This window comes from Pollicipes pollicipes, unplaced genomic scaffold (assembly GCF_011947565.3).
Source record: "Pollicipes pollicipes isolate AB1234 unplaced genomic scaffold, Ppol_2.1 Scaffold_3087;HRSCAF=3621_pilon_pilon_pilon, whole genome shotgun sequence".
NCBI classification, from domain to species: domain Eukaryota; kingdom Metazoa; phylum Arthropoda; class Thecostraca; order Pollicipedomorpha; family Pollicipedidae; genus Pollicipes; species Pollicipes pollicipes.
Window position 1 is genome coordinate 25968575 of NW_023596225.1, and position 16861 is coordinate 25985435.

At 53.5% G+C, this 16861-nt stretch overlaps 1 pseudogene; it reads right to left on the minus strand.

Moving 5' to 3' along the window:
• The window catches only part of LOC119089413 (cyclin-dependent kinase 17-like), a 36606-nt pseudogene that overhangs the window by 17807 nt on the left and 1938 nt on the right, over positions 1 to 16861 (minus strand).

The window sequence follows — 16861 nt, forward strand, 5'->3', positions numbered from 1 at the left end:
CCTCGGGAGCAGGGATGGAAAGTCCCCACGGCAGTTCTCAGCTCATTGTGGTAGAGGAACAGGACACAAGACTGGTGGATTATTTTGTTACGTGCCTTCGAACGATGTCCCATTTTAGCCTTGCACCGTATCCTGACCATGGTGGTTTGGTCAAGCATACAGAGTTAGGCGTGTATATATACACACACACACATTATATATACATATATATATATATATATATATATGTATATATATATTGATATATATATATTGATATATATATATATATACATATATATATATGTATATATGTATATATATATATATATATATATATATATATCGACTACTCAAATTCAAAAGCAGCCAGCTGTGGATGACGACATATGAGATTACTTTCCTTCTGGCCTATTCAATGACAAGCCAATTGATAGATACTTTAGGTTGAACAACCTTCCAGGTTAGGTTCAATTATCAGCATACGCCAGTTCACGTAAGAATTTTTTAAATGTGCTGCTTATTTTGCAATTACTTTGTTTGCAGATCGCTGCAACCCAAAATTGGGCTAAAGCCCAAATCGGGCAAAAGATTAAAAAAGGTAAAGTGACGTATTTTGAAAACAATGACCTTACCTGAGTTCTGAAAGGCAGCCAGACTTTTAAAACATGCGTAAATGGGTCAGTACTATCACCCAATGGAAGACGCATGCACCCAACACATGCACTGCACCGTTTGTCCGTGTAATTTCATTAAGTTTGCTATTATGAGCTTGGCATGCCCCCAGGCCATCTTCGCTTAGTCATTTCAGGCTACAAAAAGTGGCAATACTCCAGAATTCACAAAATACCTTCACTTCAACGAAACGCAAAGTTTACCTGAACAGGTTAGGACAGGGGGATATCTCACATTACATCGCTAATCGCGGTTCCGGATATCCCACTGAAACAGCGGAGTCCAGGCGCACAAGTCTCACTCCGCATAACAAACCGTACGTGATAATTACAGACCCCGCTGGACCTTCCAACCGCCTGCCATTTTCACCAGAACCAGTTAACAACACTGGAAAGTGCAAACCGACGGTAATCAGCGGGGCGATCTTTGCGTGACCTGACGCCTGGCCCTCCCAGCGTGCGCCCATATCGGGACGATGACAAGAGCGCGCCGCCGGTGCGGCAGCCGGCCGGCAGCCGGTCGGCAGCCGCCGTGGCGCACGACTCCGCTGCCCGCCCGCCGCGCACAGTCGCGTCTTATCGCTCCCAGCTCGATAGCCTGTATCGCCACCGTAAATTGTGCCGCAGACGGCCTGCCATCGATTGCGGCTTTGACAAATGCCCGCTCTCCGTGTACGCGCCTGACTATCACCCGAACTTGGCAGCAGCATATGACACGCGCACATTGCCAGTGAGGATGCAGCCCGCTTGCAGAGTGTGCAGCTCAGATGCCCTGAAGTGATATCCTATCTGCAGGAAATCCTCCGCCGAAAGGTACGCACTGCAGGACAAATTCATTTGAGGTCGCCGTTGGAAGTCCAAACCAGACTCCGCACGCCACCCAAACCCGCCTGCATGAGATATGCACGCGGACCTCCACTGTTCTGGCCACCTCAAAGTTCAGGCCAAACGCCCAGCGCTCGCCCATCGCGCTCCAACAAAGCGCCGCGGCGCCGCTACAGGTAACCGAGGAAGGCCCGCCACCTCCGCACAAACATCCTGCTGCCGCGCTGCCAGACTTGTTTACCGGAGCGGCAGGCAATCGTCTGCCGAGCGCCGCGGGGCCGCCGGGCTGGAGGCCCGACCGACCCGCCCGCGACCGGCAGCCAATTCGATTTGTACAGGTTTATCCGATTCGGGCGATGGATGGCCGGCGGCGGATCGGGGTCGCTGCCGGCCCACTGGGGCGCGACGCTGAGTACCCATGCATCTCGCGGGACGTGTAACTGAGTGCTACTGCAATTTTCCCGGGACGCCGGACTCGATGATGCTGCACGATTACAGACGCGGGACTGAGTGCTACTGCATCTCCTGGACGCCGGACTCAATGATGTTGCACGATTACAGACGCAGAACTGAGTGTTACTGCATTTCCTGCGACGCGAGACTGAATGATGCCACACCATTACAGACGCGGGACTGAGTGCTACTGCATCTCCCAGGACGCGGAACGGAGTCATGCTACATTTCTCCAGACGTGGGACGAAGTGATGCTACATCTCTCCAGACGAGAGACGGAGTCATGCTTCAACTCTCCACATGTGTGACTGAGTGCTTCTACAAGCCCAGGGGCGTAAGAGCTTCTGAGCGTTGGAGCTCCTGAGATGTGTCAAAGTGTTGTCTTATCCACCAGGTGGTGGGACAGAGCTAGATCAACTCCTGGGAGGTGAGAATGAGTAGCACCCCCTCTTCAGAGGCGCGAAAAAGATAGTGTCATCCAGTACAACGTGTCCCGTGGTGACAGCTGCGCAGCCTTTCCCCAAAGAACAAACGATAATGCACCCAACAGAGCGAGCTTTCGGCATTTCACACAAAAAAAGCAGAACAAATGCGGAAAGTTAGGCCTGGGGGTTAGGTATTTGGGCTTTTATCGTATAAATAGCCATGATTAATTTCGGTGCGCACGGCTAAAACTGAGCCTTCAACATTTGTATGGGGTTTTGCACTGAAATAGCCACCTTAAAGATCATTCAGTGCAGTTAACAGCTCTGTCCATCTTGAGACTTAAGCCTTTTCATTTCTGAGCTACACGTCCGCAAAGATGCACTTTTCTGTACAAAACATGTCAAGGTCACCCAGGCATCCATGACGCCAAAATAACGTCATTCAAATTTCGTCATTCCATTGGCCATACGGCGATCGAGGCCAAGAAAATACAATGGTCTCGTTGTACATGTCTGGCGTTGGTGAGTAGGATTTCCAGATGTAAAGGCCGTCAAGTGGCTCTCAATCAATGTTGTGCAAGGTATGATGACGCAATTAAACAACGACGCATTGAACAACACATTTACTAACTAGAGGAATTGTTTTGTCTACAGCAGTCTTTCCACTTAAAAACTAAGTCTAAACTAACTAAACTATCTAAGTTAAAAGTGAGCTCACTTCATAATGTCAAATGCTCGTTTCAATTCCTTCAAATGTGCAGCATTCCCTTTAACTACAATTAAATCAACGTTTAGCCAGAACATGTGTGATAAAACCAGACCAGAAACATCCGGCATTGCTTCTTAGCCGCCGGAAATTAGAGGGGAAGGACAATCCATCTCTCAGGTTTCTTGGCTTGGCATTTCGCCACCATCTGGCTTCATTCTGCATTGCACCTATGCTACTGCAACTGATTAGATCGAGGCAAGGCCGTTGTGCGATCCACTGCACATGTTCAAGGCGAGATTTATCGCGGACCACGGCGTCAATATTCGTCAAGTTCGCTGTCTGGATTAGCTTGGGCTTATGTAAACGGAATAGTGCAAACTCGCGTGGCAAAGCTTCCAAAGACAAAGCAAAGCAAAGCAAAGCAAGATCACCCGAAGATATTGGATTATGCGTGTCTGTTTCGGACCACACGGTATGCTCTTCGAATCCGGTGTGCAGTGATGATTAACCCGGCGCGGACACCGCAGACTTCTTTTGCAGCAGCCCCAGAGGCGGCGCCCTCCCTAAGCAGTGCCACGCGCCGGCTGTTACAGGTGTGATGGTGCCCAAAAGCCAGTTTTCCATACATTGGTGGTTGTTTTCCGTTCCCCTCGTCGCTGACTGTGGTAGTCAGCGTACGAGTCCATACCGCTTCACGAGTGTGTCAGGGAGTGTGTCTTTTTGTTACCCAGCTGAGGCTCTTGGCCAACGGGATCCAACCGCACTAGATAGCCGTGGAACAAGGCACAGAAAACCCTGTACGAGACGACCCCATCAGCTAAAAGAAGAACCTGACTACTAGGCCTGGGACTTGCTCTCCATGTATTTTGCCACATGGCCACCACCGTGAGGTGGGAGAAAGAGCTTTTGTTGGATTGTTACAAACGTGACTGTGTGCAGCTGCCCTTATTCTTCTGAAACATTGTTAGTATCAGCACCAGGAGAATATTGAGTTTTGATATCGGCGGCACTCCTGTTCCTCTAGCTTTTTGGTGCTGGTCAGCCCTACCAACCCGCTATATAGAACATTGCGCGTGACGTGGAAGCCGGTCATACTGTGACGTCATACACTGATGAAACTCCTCCCAGATGTAATGACACGAAAACCTCAGCATCGTCCGGTTTCAACTTTCAGCTTTTAGCCTCAGGCGAAGCAGCTGGGGAGCAGAGTGAGCTCCCCTGTTCACACTCCCTCACTCACACACACACTCACTCACTCACTTCATAATCCCTCCCCGTGAAATTTGAGATTTACCTTACGGTTATGCAAAGAAAGAATTCACTTCTACAAACCCTACCCATTTGATGGGTGCTATGACGTCCATCAGACTCCGCAGACATCAGACAGCGCAGTTTTCCGCTGGGAGCTTAATTACAGCCGACTCAACTAACCCGAGCTGTTTGGTAACGAGAACTCAACTTCCCTGGTTTTATTGCGCCTGTCTCTGATATCCATCTAAACCAGAGGATCCCAGCACATGCGACATAGATGTTGCGTGGTCGTTTCCGGTCCTAAGTCCTTTCTCCTAAAATATTCAACAGAAATAAACAATAATTTTGTTCGTTTGCATCACACAATAAGCTTGAGTGGCACAAATTGTGGAAATAATTCGCAATAGTTTTTACTATTACGTGATTATCCAAATATTCGAGAACGATCTCATGTAAGTCACGAAAATTACGACGCCATTGCACGCAGTTATTTCAATTCTGACATCAGCCGAACCTGTCGCCAAGCCTCCACGGTACTGCTTCGTCACAAACAAAAACCGTGACGGCTCTGCCAGTTGTGCAAACTCCCCCCTCCACTAAAAAATACGGGGACAATAAAAGCGCAATAACCAGTACAGGTTTTTGCTTCGCATCTACCCATCCCAAAAACCGACACAAAAACAAGTCAGTCGAGGTAATGTTTTCACACTGTCAGGAAGGATAGATTGGTTTCTACCTGATGGTATGGTACGGGCCCTGTGACGTTTCAACCAAGGCCAAAACATATACCTGTGGGCGTCATGTGAGGGTGCACACACAATGTGTGAGTAAATATGTGTGATAGCATGAAAAATACACCTCAACCTGCTGTTCCTTCACTCCGGAAACATACATAAAGTTTGATACAAAACCTTCCAGTTCAAAGCTAAAAGACGCCACGGGCTGGCAGGACTAACTTGAACGCTTTTCTTCGCTCTCGTTAGGACTGACTTATGCGCTTTTATTCATTCTCGTTTCCATCTTATAGCCGCAGTACCTAACGTTGACAAGAGGAGCCTGACCGAGCGGAACAGCTACAATAATGTCGTCAAGAGAGCGTTGCGTCACCAGCAGTAACAGGACGGCTTGGGGAGAAACCTGCCCGGGTGTTTCCGTATTCCGCCAGGAATGAAGCAATCCACGCATAAAAGACTGGAAAAACCTGAGTACGCACCAATGTCCAGCCCGGGATTAAGCAGTGCACGCAGTTTCGAAAGGTCACGAGTTCCGTGAAGTGCGCATATTATTGGGCGTGGTAAGCGTAAGTGTGGTAAGCGAAGCCTCAGAACTTGTGGCACAATTACTCGACATTCGAAAAATCCATAATCTGACGGTCCACGGTCAAAGCACAGGTCCGACTAGGGTCTGGTTCCGATCCAAACTGTGTCCAGTTCGATGAGCCGGACCTCCTCGTGAACCAAGCCAGATTGACAGCATAGCTCCAGCATTGTGCTATATCATACGTGAGACGCTTAACCCGGCAACCAGCGCCGGATGAAGCAAGTTTTGGGGATTCCCTTCATTGATCTCTACTGTGTGAATCTCGAGGCATCCCAGCATTAGCTAAAGGTGCATTCTTGGCGCACCTTTGGGCCGTTAATTGCGTGTACTGATCTCTTAGAATGCAATTAAATCTGTAAAGTAGCCGAGTGATGAACACTTCAAAGCAAAATATGAAATTCACAATGTTAAGTCATCATAAACTAATCAGCATCTATACAAATACCCTCTACGGTTGATGCGCCTTTAAAACCCAATTATTAGCACGTGTACACAAGTATTTATATATATATATATATATATATATATATATATATATATATATATACATCATTCGCTGAGGCGCCGCTATCACCTTAACGTATATCAGCGTCCTCCTTTTCTTTGTAAAAAGTGAATGACCCCGAAGCACTTTCCACCGTGCTTATTCAGGAAAGCGAGGCTTCTAAGCATCTGGATTTGTTTTTGGAAACCCACCTATCTTGTTAGACTCTCTCAGCAAGCTTATTTCCGCACTGCTGGCTACAAGCCCGCGTCCCATTTTAACGACGCCTTTTCAGAGAGCGCGTTGTGCGCCGGTAGAAACTGAGGAGGCAGTCGGGCTTGTGATGCGTCAGCTGAGCTTTGAGGCCGGGGCGGCGGCAGCGACCACGGCCGTGACGTCACCCGCACGGGTCCGGTTTAGAAAGAGGATCACAAGCTAGATAGCCACGCTTGTGGTAAAAAGCTCCGCGAACAACTCAAATCCCAAAATGCACCGGCAAGTACACGACATGACAAGTGCAACGATTAGACCCGGCGGGCGTCCCCATTCGCCTACATGGTACGCCGCGGTAAATAAATACATTTACAAAGACAACAAACTGCAAACAGCTAAACATGGGGTAGCGTCGACCGGGTACAGCCCCAAAGTTCAACGCCCTGAAGAGAAGGCAGATCATGGATGCCCCTGTCGCAGTCTCGTCGGCCCAGCCAACCTCCATCGCAAGAGACACGCCAGTTGGCGTCGGCAGGCCGGCCGCGACGCGGGTCCGCCTCAGGCTCACGTCATGCGCGGCCGGGACGAGCTGCGCGTGAGTGCAGCCGGCTGGCCCAGCTGACACCAGGCCACCGGGACTAGCCAGCCGGCCGGACCGGGCCCCACCGGCCGCGGAAGGCCACGCTACCCTCCCCTCGCCGAGACTCGCGACCGTGGCTGCGTCCCGACCGCCATGTTTGGGAGGCCAGGGCGCCCGGGCCGGCGGGGGGGGGGGACGGGGGGCCTGGTCCGCAGCTGGGGCACGGGTCGGGTCATGTCGGGCCGGGGAGCCGGCCGGCGCCGCCCCCTCCGCCGGACGCGGCACTCACCGAGGCCCGCGTTCAGCGTGACGCTCTTCCGGATGGCGCTGCGCCGGCGCCGCTCGCCCAGCTGGCTGAACCAGCTGCCCAGCCGCTGCGTGCCGCTCGACAGCGAGCCGAACGTGCTGCTCTTGTGCAGCGTCTTGATCTCCATGTCGAGCGCGGAGCGGGCGAGCGGCGCGCCGGCCGCCGGACGTTCTGTCGCCACTGGCCCCGCGCGCCCCGGCCGAGCCCACCGCCTCACTGCGCGATCGATGGTGGGAGGCGGGCGCCGATGGCGCCGCCGTGACGTCACTGGCCCCGGCTGGCCGCCAAACACGGCGCCTCCCGGCGGCCGGCCGGCCGGGCCACCAACCAGCGCCGGCAGCCGCGGACGGCCGGCCCCGCGCGGCGACCAGCCACCCGGGCAGGGGTCCGAGCCGTGTCCAGCGGCAGACACCGCCTGGCCACGCACGCGCTCACACCCGGACAAGCCGGCGTCAAGAACTGTCACCTCTGAACGGAGGTAACTCGCGGAATTGGTGGGAACGCTGAACGAATTACTCAGCGGATCTCGCGGCTAACTATCTCTCGTCATTTGTCTCGGTGCATTTCAGTTTCGTTCGACGTTCCCACAGGTAGCGAAATTGTCCATCGCTTTAAATGCCCATGACGAGTGCGACTTGCGCAAAACCAAGCTTGGACGCGAGAAGGGTGCTGGGGATGGGTACGGGGGAGAGACCTGCGACGGTTGTGCCACTGCAGTGGATCGTGACTTCTCAAACATTTGAAGATACAAATGACTTCGAAAATATACAGCGATAAGGCACGGGTGAGATCGTCATTTATCTTCCGTGACACGTCGCACGTGGCACCAGCGTCGAGCAGACTAACGACAGTTTTGCGTCTAGCAACACTTACCTCTAGTCATTCCGAACACGTAAACATGAAATGAAGTGTTTGCCATCGGCGCAATAGGTCGACGAAGACGCAGACATTTCAGAGAAATGATCAGACTCCGCCATGTAGCAACAAGTGCCAAGCTCAAGCCAAACAATTTGTTCGCGATGCCGAACCTGTATGGCGAACGGTATAAATAATCAAACAAATACCAACGACAGCGTGGGTGAAGCCTCGCGTCCCTTTGGATGTGGCTTCCACCCTCCCCGTTTGCGGCCCCCAATAGGAAGTACAAATCACGAGAAGGGAGCTACAAACTGTTAACTGCAGAAAACCCATATTTGGGGCGAGCATAATATTCCCCTTCTCTTCAAAGATTTTTAGAGGTATCACCACTTCTTTGGAATCCCATGTTAATAGCTTCTGGTGTGGCTCGTAAATTCGTTCCCGACTAAAATTCGAAATGTGTGTTCATTCTCTGTAAGGTATTTCCTATTCATTGCAACCCAAAACCAATCTAACGTCTGTAAGACTTGACTTGCAGAATCACGCCACCAAAAACTTGAAGCAGGGTACCCAGGCCACTTAAATCGATTGTGTTTCCATGGCACGACAGAACTGTGCCGGAAGATCTCCGAGAACAGCGGATCGCCTGTCCTCACCATCGGAGTGCGGCGTTCTCACCTGTCCTGTCCTCACCATCGGAGTGCGGCAGCCGACCGCGCTCCGTGAGCGCGGTCGGCTGCCGTGGCGCTGCCAAGGTGTGGCTGATGGCATCCATCAATGATAGCTTATTCTGACGGCGCGGGTTTTTCCTCCGCATGCTTCATCTTTTCTGTGATGCAATATCTATGGCACCGTCGTTGGCTCGGAACGTGACGCGCAACGAAACACGGGATGATACCGGACCACCTCCAGAGACATCTAGCGATGCTGTCACACATCACTGTTTCTAAGCCTTCCTGGAAGACGGCGCCGCTACAGAAGGAAACTGGGACATCAGTGAAAAACGATCCCTGTATTATCAGTTTTTTTATTTGTTTGTTTTGCCTATCTTACGATGCATGCACCTGCCATGTTCAGCGATGTCACACTCTGCCAACAAAGTCGTAAAAGGAGAGCCATTACAGGGCTAGTAACGGACTGGGGCCCACATCCTCGCTGTGCAGGACAGCGGGGCACCGCTGACGTCCGTCTTTACCTCACGTCGTCACAACTTTCTCTGTCGGCTGACGAGTTCGAATCAATATTAAGCACGGCGGTAGCAGATACAACCAAGGCCTTTTGAACACTACCTGCATTGCAATCACCGGAGCCAGCGGACTTCCTCTCAGAGGTTTGTGGCGCGAAGGGTACTCTGCTTCATCTGTTTTGAGGACTGCACCATTAGCGTCGAAGAACAGACGCAACAAAGCTCGCCATCTCAGCACATTGTTGCAAAGTATGTCGATGCAATCAGCCCCATCAGTCGGCCATGTTATAAGGCCGTGCCCAAAACAACAAATATGGTGCATTACTCAGGTGTCACTCTCAAAACTTCAGGAGTGGATCCTTGTCCTACACCATTGCTCATCAAGCCTACAGCCCTTGGTTCACCTCCAACACTGCAGTGAAACTTACAGACACAAGCGCCCTGTCAACGGAAGGCACGATTCTTCATATCTTCTCGTAATGCTACGCGCGTTCCGTCCAGGGGTGTCTCGTTATGCCAAGCTATTCGCATGACTAGCTTGGCATGATGACTATTCGCTTGACTAGTTTGCCATCCATGTCTACACACTATGATGTTGCAGTGTGCCCGAAAGTAGCGTCATTAGCGAATCAGGAGCGAAGACGTACTCTTTCCAATCTCCGCCACTGCTTGGGTGCACCCGAAGGTCAGCACACTACCGACCGTAGCGCCTTGGTAATATTAGGCGGTTGCAAGATCCTCCTTTATCGGTGATTGCTTAACTACGGGGCTCAATCCAAGGGATCATTAAGGACACCATCCATGCGCAATGCATGAATATTGTGCATTTTGAAAGACTGACGGACTGGACGAATGGTCAGACATTACACTTCAAGCTCGCAGGGCGAGTGGTGCACGCTGAGGGGACACTTCATTGTCGATTAAAATCAGAATTTTAGCACCACAGCTAATAGGGAAGCGTAGGCCACAAAGCAACTGAAGAATACAATCACCCTGCTACGGCTGTAAGCCTCTCAACAGTTCCTACCCACTACTGCAAAACAAGAAACAAAGCTCGCTCCCGCCCTCGTTCTCGCTCTCCCCCTGAAAAGCTGACGCTGGCGATGCTGGCGTCCGGGGTAAAGCGGCGTCCATCTGCGATAACTGGCCGCGAGCATCGCAGTTGGCATGGAACAAGCCAAATCAATGCCGGATGCACCAGAGAACGGCGGACGCTGTCCGAACAGAAGCCCCTGTCCTGCCACCATCAAACAGCGTGACCTCGCGTGACCTGACTGGGGCCGGGTCACGGATGACCTCCCATGTTCCCGCCCTACCGGGCAGGGTGAGCTCGCGTGACCTGGTCGGCGTCGGGTCACAGGGCGGCTGCCTGAGACCGGCACAGTGACGGGGACCACAGGACCACACAAGACCGGACATCCGCCGCGCTCTCCTCACCGCGGCTCCTATCTACCTCACCGGAAGCTGGCCGCAGCCGCCGCGCATGAGTCAGTCTCCCAGCCGTCCTGGCGCGCCAGCTCGTCCGAGCACCTGCGCAAACTCGACCGATGGGTCCCCGTGCGGAGCTCGGCTCGGTGGCGGCCCTCCCGCGATGGCCGCGGCGTCACGGCGCGCCCACCGCTCCGCTCAAACTCGGGGCTCTAAAACGGACATTGCTGGCCGAGAGAGCTCTGACCAAACCGAGCCAAACAAGACCAGGGTGTGTCGCGTTCCCCAGCGAGCACAGGCCGTCGTGCAAAGAGCGTCGTATCCGGGAGCGGGGGGGGGGGGGGGGCACGCTACCGCGCTGGAACGGCGTCCAATGCCCGAAGCCCGACTAGTTCGTGAGTGCCCCGCGAACGTGCGTGCTGGAAAGCCTGAGTATGGCTTCTCGCGCCCCAGAAGATGACGTCGGTTCTAGCACGCTGCGGTGGGCAGGATAGAGCCCTGGTATCAGGCTGGTCTGTCAGGCGGTCCAGACTAACAGCAATAATGCCTGGCGTGTCAAAGCGGCTGTACTTTTGTGCCGAATACATCTGTGAGTAATGCATGTTTTCAAACCTTCACTTCTGATCTAGCCGGACGAAAAGTCATCCAGTGGGTTTACTTTTAAATGGTTTGACGCGCTGCAAGCGCAGAGTTTCCTCACAGTGATAAGTCCGTCAGCGTGGTCACCACATGCCACGCGAGATGTGTAAACGGTACTCATAAGCGGTACGGTGCAAACACAGACAGGGCGACTGAACCTTATACGCGCCCTCGAGATGATAACAGTATGTGCTGCGTTTGCGGCATACTGCAAACGCAGTATTGCACCTACATATACCTGCAGTTGTGTGCATCGTCCCCTGTCCTTACGTTCTGTTCTCGTTCCGTGTTATTCGTTAGCTTTCTGGCCAGTATGAATTGACGTGGGTACCAGAAAGCGCGTACATGGAGAACATGGAGAATCTTATATAGCCTGCACTATGTAGAATCATAAATACATTTTTGTTTGTGTATCAATCAACCCTCAACAAATGCCACTAGAACACGCAGTAATAGCAGCCCCCCCCCCCCCCCTCCCCTCCTCCACACACACAGGAACAAGCCTGCAGTGTCCGCAGGCCAGCGGTTCCACGGGCCCTGGCCGGGCGCCGACCCAGCTGGATTCAGTCAGCGGGCGCCGGTCCCGAGCCCTGGCGCGATTGGGACGCTGGTCCTGAACCCTGGCGCGGTTGGGGCGCCGATCCCGAGCCCTGGCGCGGTTGGGGCGCCGGTCCCGAGCCCTGGCGCGGTTGGAGCGCCGGTCCCGAGCCCTGGCGCGGTTGGGGCGCCGGTCCCGAGCCCTGGCGCGGTTGGAGCGCCGGTCCCGAGCCCTGGCGCGGTTGGGGCGCCGGTCCCGAGCCCTGGCGCGGTTGGGGCGCCGGTCCCGAGCCTCGGCGCGGTTGGGGCGCCGGTCCCGAGCCCTGGCGCGGTTGGGGCGCTAGTCCCAAACCCTGGCGCGAGTGGAGCGCCGGTCCCGACCCCTGGCGCGGTTGGAGCGCCCGTCCCGAGCCCCGGCGCGGTTGGAGCGCCCGTCCCGAGCCCCGGCGCGGTTGGGGCGCCGGTCCCGAGCCCTGGCGCGGTTGGAGCGCCGGTCCCGAGCCCTGGCGCGGTTGGGGCGCCGCGGCACTCACCGTTGTTCTGCTCCGGGTCGAAGACACGACTCTGTGACAGCGAGAAGCGGCGTGTCGCCTTGTTGAAGAGGCCCACAGTCGGTCCGCCTGCCGACAGAGCGGGAAGGTCCTATCGTCAGGAGGCACCGCGGCGCACACCACGCGAGCGGCGCCGCCCTCATCAGCCAACAGGGCAGGCGTCTGCGCCGTTCGCTCACGACCAAGCGGCCACGATGGTGATTGTTCCTGATGTTTTACGGAGCGCCGCAAGCAGTGCCGCAGTTTTACAGCCGCCCATTTACATATGCATGCGCATATGTACAGTGCGTAAGCACAGTTGACACATCACGGAAGACAATCTCAGGCATGTTCTGCGCTCTGCGCATACCACCATCCGCATGTATTCCGCATTCTGGACATTTCTGGCCAGCTAGGCGTAAGCCACGCGCAAGCGCAAGCATTAACTTGTCACTACCGTCGCTGTTTCGCCTGAAGCGTTAAATCCCTTGATCTATGACATCAGGCCTGGCGCCGTGGGTGGACAGCTCGCACCAGGGCGCACGTCAGCGTCACAACGGCAACCCCAGCCCGGGGGTGCGAGGGTCTCGCCAGAGGCACCACCTCATCACCAGCCCCCGCCCTATGGCAGCTTTCCTGCCGTCACTTTCGTCCTACACGGCGTGCTCAGGGGCACTCTGAGATCTTAATCTGACAATGCGGGAGACAACGTTGAACAGCTCTTGGAAGCCCGCATCACATGAACACTAGTGGACATGGACCCACGCGGCCGGTGGTACGCCAGGTCAGTTCAAAGGGGTGAGGTAAGCTGTTGAACTGTACCGTGTGGCTTTATCAAGAACTTAACAAGCCACATTGGTGGTATGAGCAGGGTAAGAAAGGCCTCTCAAGATGTGAGACGGGTACACAAGCGTTTAAATCGCGAGATCTTCAATAGGTGACATCTGGCCAAAAATGACGAGACCTAATCTCGCAAAAGCCACCTAAAATGCACTTCATAAGAACACTAGAAATGACCTTCATAGTGATATAAAGAAAAAAGTCTACAAAACTACTTTGGAGGGCATTTACTGCGAAAAATGTACGTCATTTGTCGCTTTTGAATCAAATGTCATCAGCATGAACCTGCAAAGGCCAGGGGGAGATATATCAGGAACTATCAAGGTCAATGATTTTAAAATTTTCATAAGAGGCGGAAAAATGAAACAACTATCTGTTTGTTTTCATTCCCTGCGATAAATATGTCATGTCTGTTGCTTTGAGCAAAAACTCAGCAACACGAACTTGAAGCATGTCAGAGATCGGAGCATCGAGAAGGTAGGACACTTTCAAATTGCATAAGAGGTATAAAAATGATGTAAACCCGGGTTCCCAAAGTTCCAGCACCGTGCTGAAACAATTCAAAGGCATCAAGGAAAAACCTAAGGTCCAGCCTCTCAGCGCCACCCCCTCCCCCTCACAGGGCGAGGGTTAACACCGCGAGCTCGTGGCCACTCGGAGGTGTCACGTTCCCTCAAGGGCCAGCGTTGTTTCCCACCCGCACTCAGTCGGCACACGACTGGGCCTTACCGCGCTTACTCATCATAAGATACCGTAACACGTGTTCACACTCGCCGGACCCAGCCAGGAATGACAATCGATATTACTGATGCAATGAACATCTGGTCGATATTTCATCATGTGATAAGCTCAAAACCTGATGCACCTGCTGCTATACCTCACCGAAACAAGGTATAAGCACATTACTGTTCCTCAGCCATAAAAGACTTTGGACTGGTTTTTAAAGCATGTTCTCAAGCAGACTGATTAATCTTCGACGAGTAATCTAGATGAGTGAATGAGATCTGACAACTCCGATCTCTCCTATCGGTACAGTATCTCACAACCGGTTTACCTTAGCCCTGCAGTAAACGAAAAGCAGCAACAATATTTCACCCACCTTGAGGCGAACATTCAAGGTCAACGGCGGCAACTCTCACGCGAGAGCTCGGTCAACAGCTCTCTTAAGTCCCGTACCCGGTACCCACGTCGTGAATCTAACAACACTGCTCAGGCCAGGCAAACGCCGTCACAAAAGACCCCAGCCATTTGACAAACAGAGATCCATACACTCACACCACGTTAGCTAGCATTTGCCTTTTTAAGTCAACGACGCGCTGCTTTCGGCAGGTAGGCTCCAGGATATGCGTTCACCATAGAGTGAGTAGCAGGCTTCCTCTCTCTGTACCAAGCTCCAGTTCTCGCCACCAGTCTCCCTCCATAGGACCCAGCTCCACCAGCCGCGGCGGCCGGTGGCCTCACGTTTGCTCAGGTCGCCCTCCGCCATGCCCCCGTCCCACCAGGCGCAGTGGCCGATGCCCCCACGTTTGCTCAGATCGCCCTCCGCCATGCCCCGTCCCACCAGGCGCAGTGGCCGATGCCCCCACGTTTGCTCAGGTCGCCCTCCGCCATGCCCCCGTCCCACCCGCCGCGGGGGCTGGTGTCCTCATGTTTGCTCAGGTCGCCCTCCGCCATGCCCCCGTCCCACCCGCCGCGGGGGCTGGTGTCCTCACGTTTGCTCAGGTTGCCCTCCGCCATGCCCCCGCCCCACCCGCCGCGGTGGCCGGCGCCCTTACGTTTGCTCAGGTCGCCCTCCGCCATGCCCCCACCCCACCAGCAGCGGCGGCCGGCGTCCTTACGTTTGCTCAGGTCGCCCTCCGCTTCTCGCGTGATGTGCTCGGCCAGGTCAGTCAGCGAGCCCTCGCCGGGCCGGAACGCCTGCGACAGCCGGCGCCGGATCCGCTTCAGGCTCATGGCCGCGCGTCAGCCTGCCAGCGAGAGCGCTGTCAGTGGCGGCAGCCGCCAGGTCCGCACCGACGGCCGCCAGGTCAGCACCGACGGCCGCCAGGTCAGCACCGACGGCCGCCAGGTCAGCACCGACGGTCGCCAGGTTAGCACCGACGGCCGCAGGTTAGCACCGACAGCCGCAGGTTGGCACCGACGGCCGCCAGGTCAGCACCGACGGCCGCCAGGTCAGCACCGACGGTCGCCAGGTCAGCACCGACGGTCGCCAGGTTAGCACCGACGGCCGCAGGTTAGCACCGACGGTCGCCAGGTCAGCACCGACGGCCGCCAGGTCAGCACCGACGGCCGCCAGGTCAGCACCGACGGCCGCCAGGTCAGCACCGACGGTCGCCAGGTTAGCACCGACGGCCGCAGGTTAGCACCGACAGCCGCAGGTTAGCACCGACGGCCGCCAGGTCAGCACCGACGGCCGCCAGGTCATGACCGACGGCCACCAGGTCAGGACCAACTGCAAATTTGAAACGAAGGTGACACAAGACATTATGCAAAATGTGTCATGCCTACCACACTGCCAGAAAGACACCTGGGAGTGAACTAGTCCCAAAACAACACACAAGGCAATGCACAAGTGTTATGTGGAGATCCTTGCAGGATTGCTGACAAAGTGAGCCAGGGGTCCATTGGCCAGGCATCAGATGTTATTTCCAGTGTTGATTGAGGTAAGCTACATGCATGTAAAGACAGCATCTTATGTCCAAATTATGCAGTCTTTGCCCTATGTTATACTCAGCTCATCTTGTGCCATTTGGGGCTTCTTGGATGTCCTGAGCATATACTGTGCCCTCCCCAAATTATGAAGAGCTGCATGCTCCTAATACCAGCATATTCCCTGACACATTCATCTTCAGTATCCATCCACCTTCTCATATACCATGACATGAATTTGGTGGGCATAGTTCATATCATGGGTTTGGCCAAACCTAGGGTTAATAATGTCCTGCTTTCATCGCATGTTATCATGCACTAGATGTAAATATTTATCACACTGTCGTAATGCTTGAGGTGTGTGCACATAGTAACCCCAAGAGGCATGTACCCAGGCCCCACTTACTAAATGTATGGCATGCATTCATATGAGCATGTTCATGGCAAAAAGAAATCCAGGTACACATAAAAAGGAAAATAAATAAATAATCTATCGTTCTATGACAAGCAAGATATTTCACATTGCTAAATTTGATTTTCAGTAACATTTTTCAGTTACCTTCCCCCCCCCCCTCATGTGAAGTTCTGTGTACAACTTGCATGTCACAATCCAAACCAGTTTTGCTGGGTTTGTTAAACAAATAATTTCTGAGCTTATGGCTGGTTATTTTTGAGTGTTGACCATAGTTTACACATTGACTTCAGCCTTATGTCACAAAATGGAGAGACCTCAATAGACATGAGAGGACTTATTGTCTGGCTTATGAAACAACAAAAAACAGTGAGGGATGCTTGCACTAAACTAATCTGTGCAAAGTGGTTAACAGTTAGTAGTCATGATCCGCATCATCAAAGGATTTAATGACTAACTAAAATAACTTCCATCAGTATTGATAGCCCCATGCATTCTGCCCTTAAGTGGATGCATCAAACTGTGGCCGGATGATATGTTGCATCAAATGTTGCTTGTTATT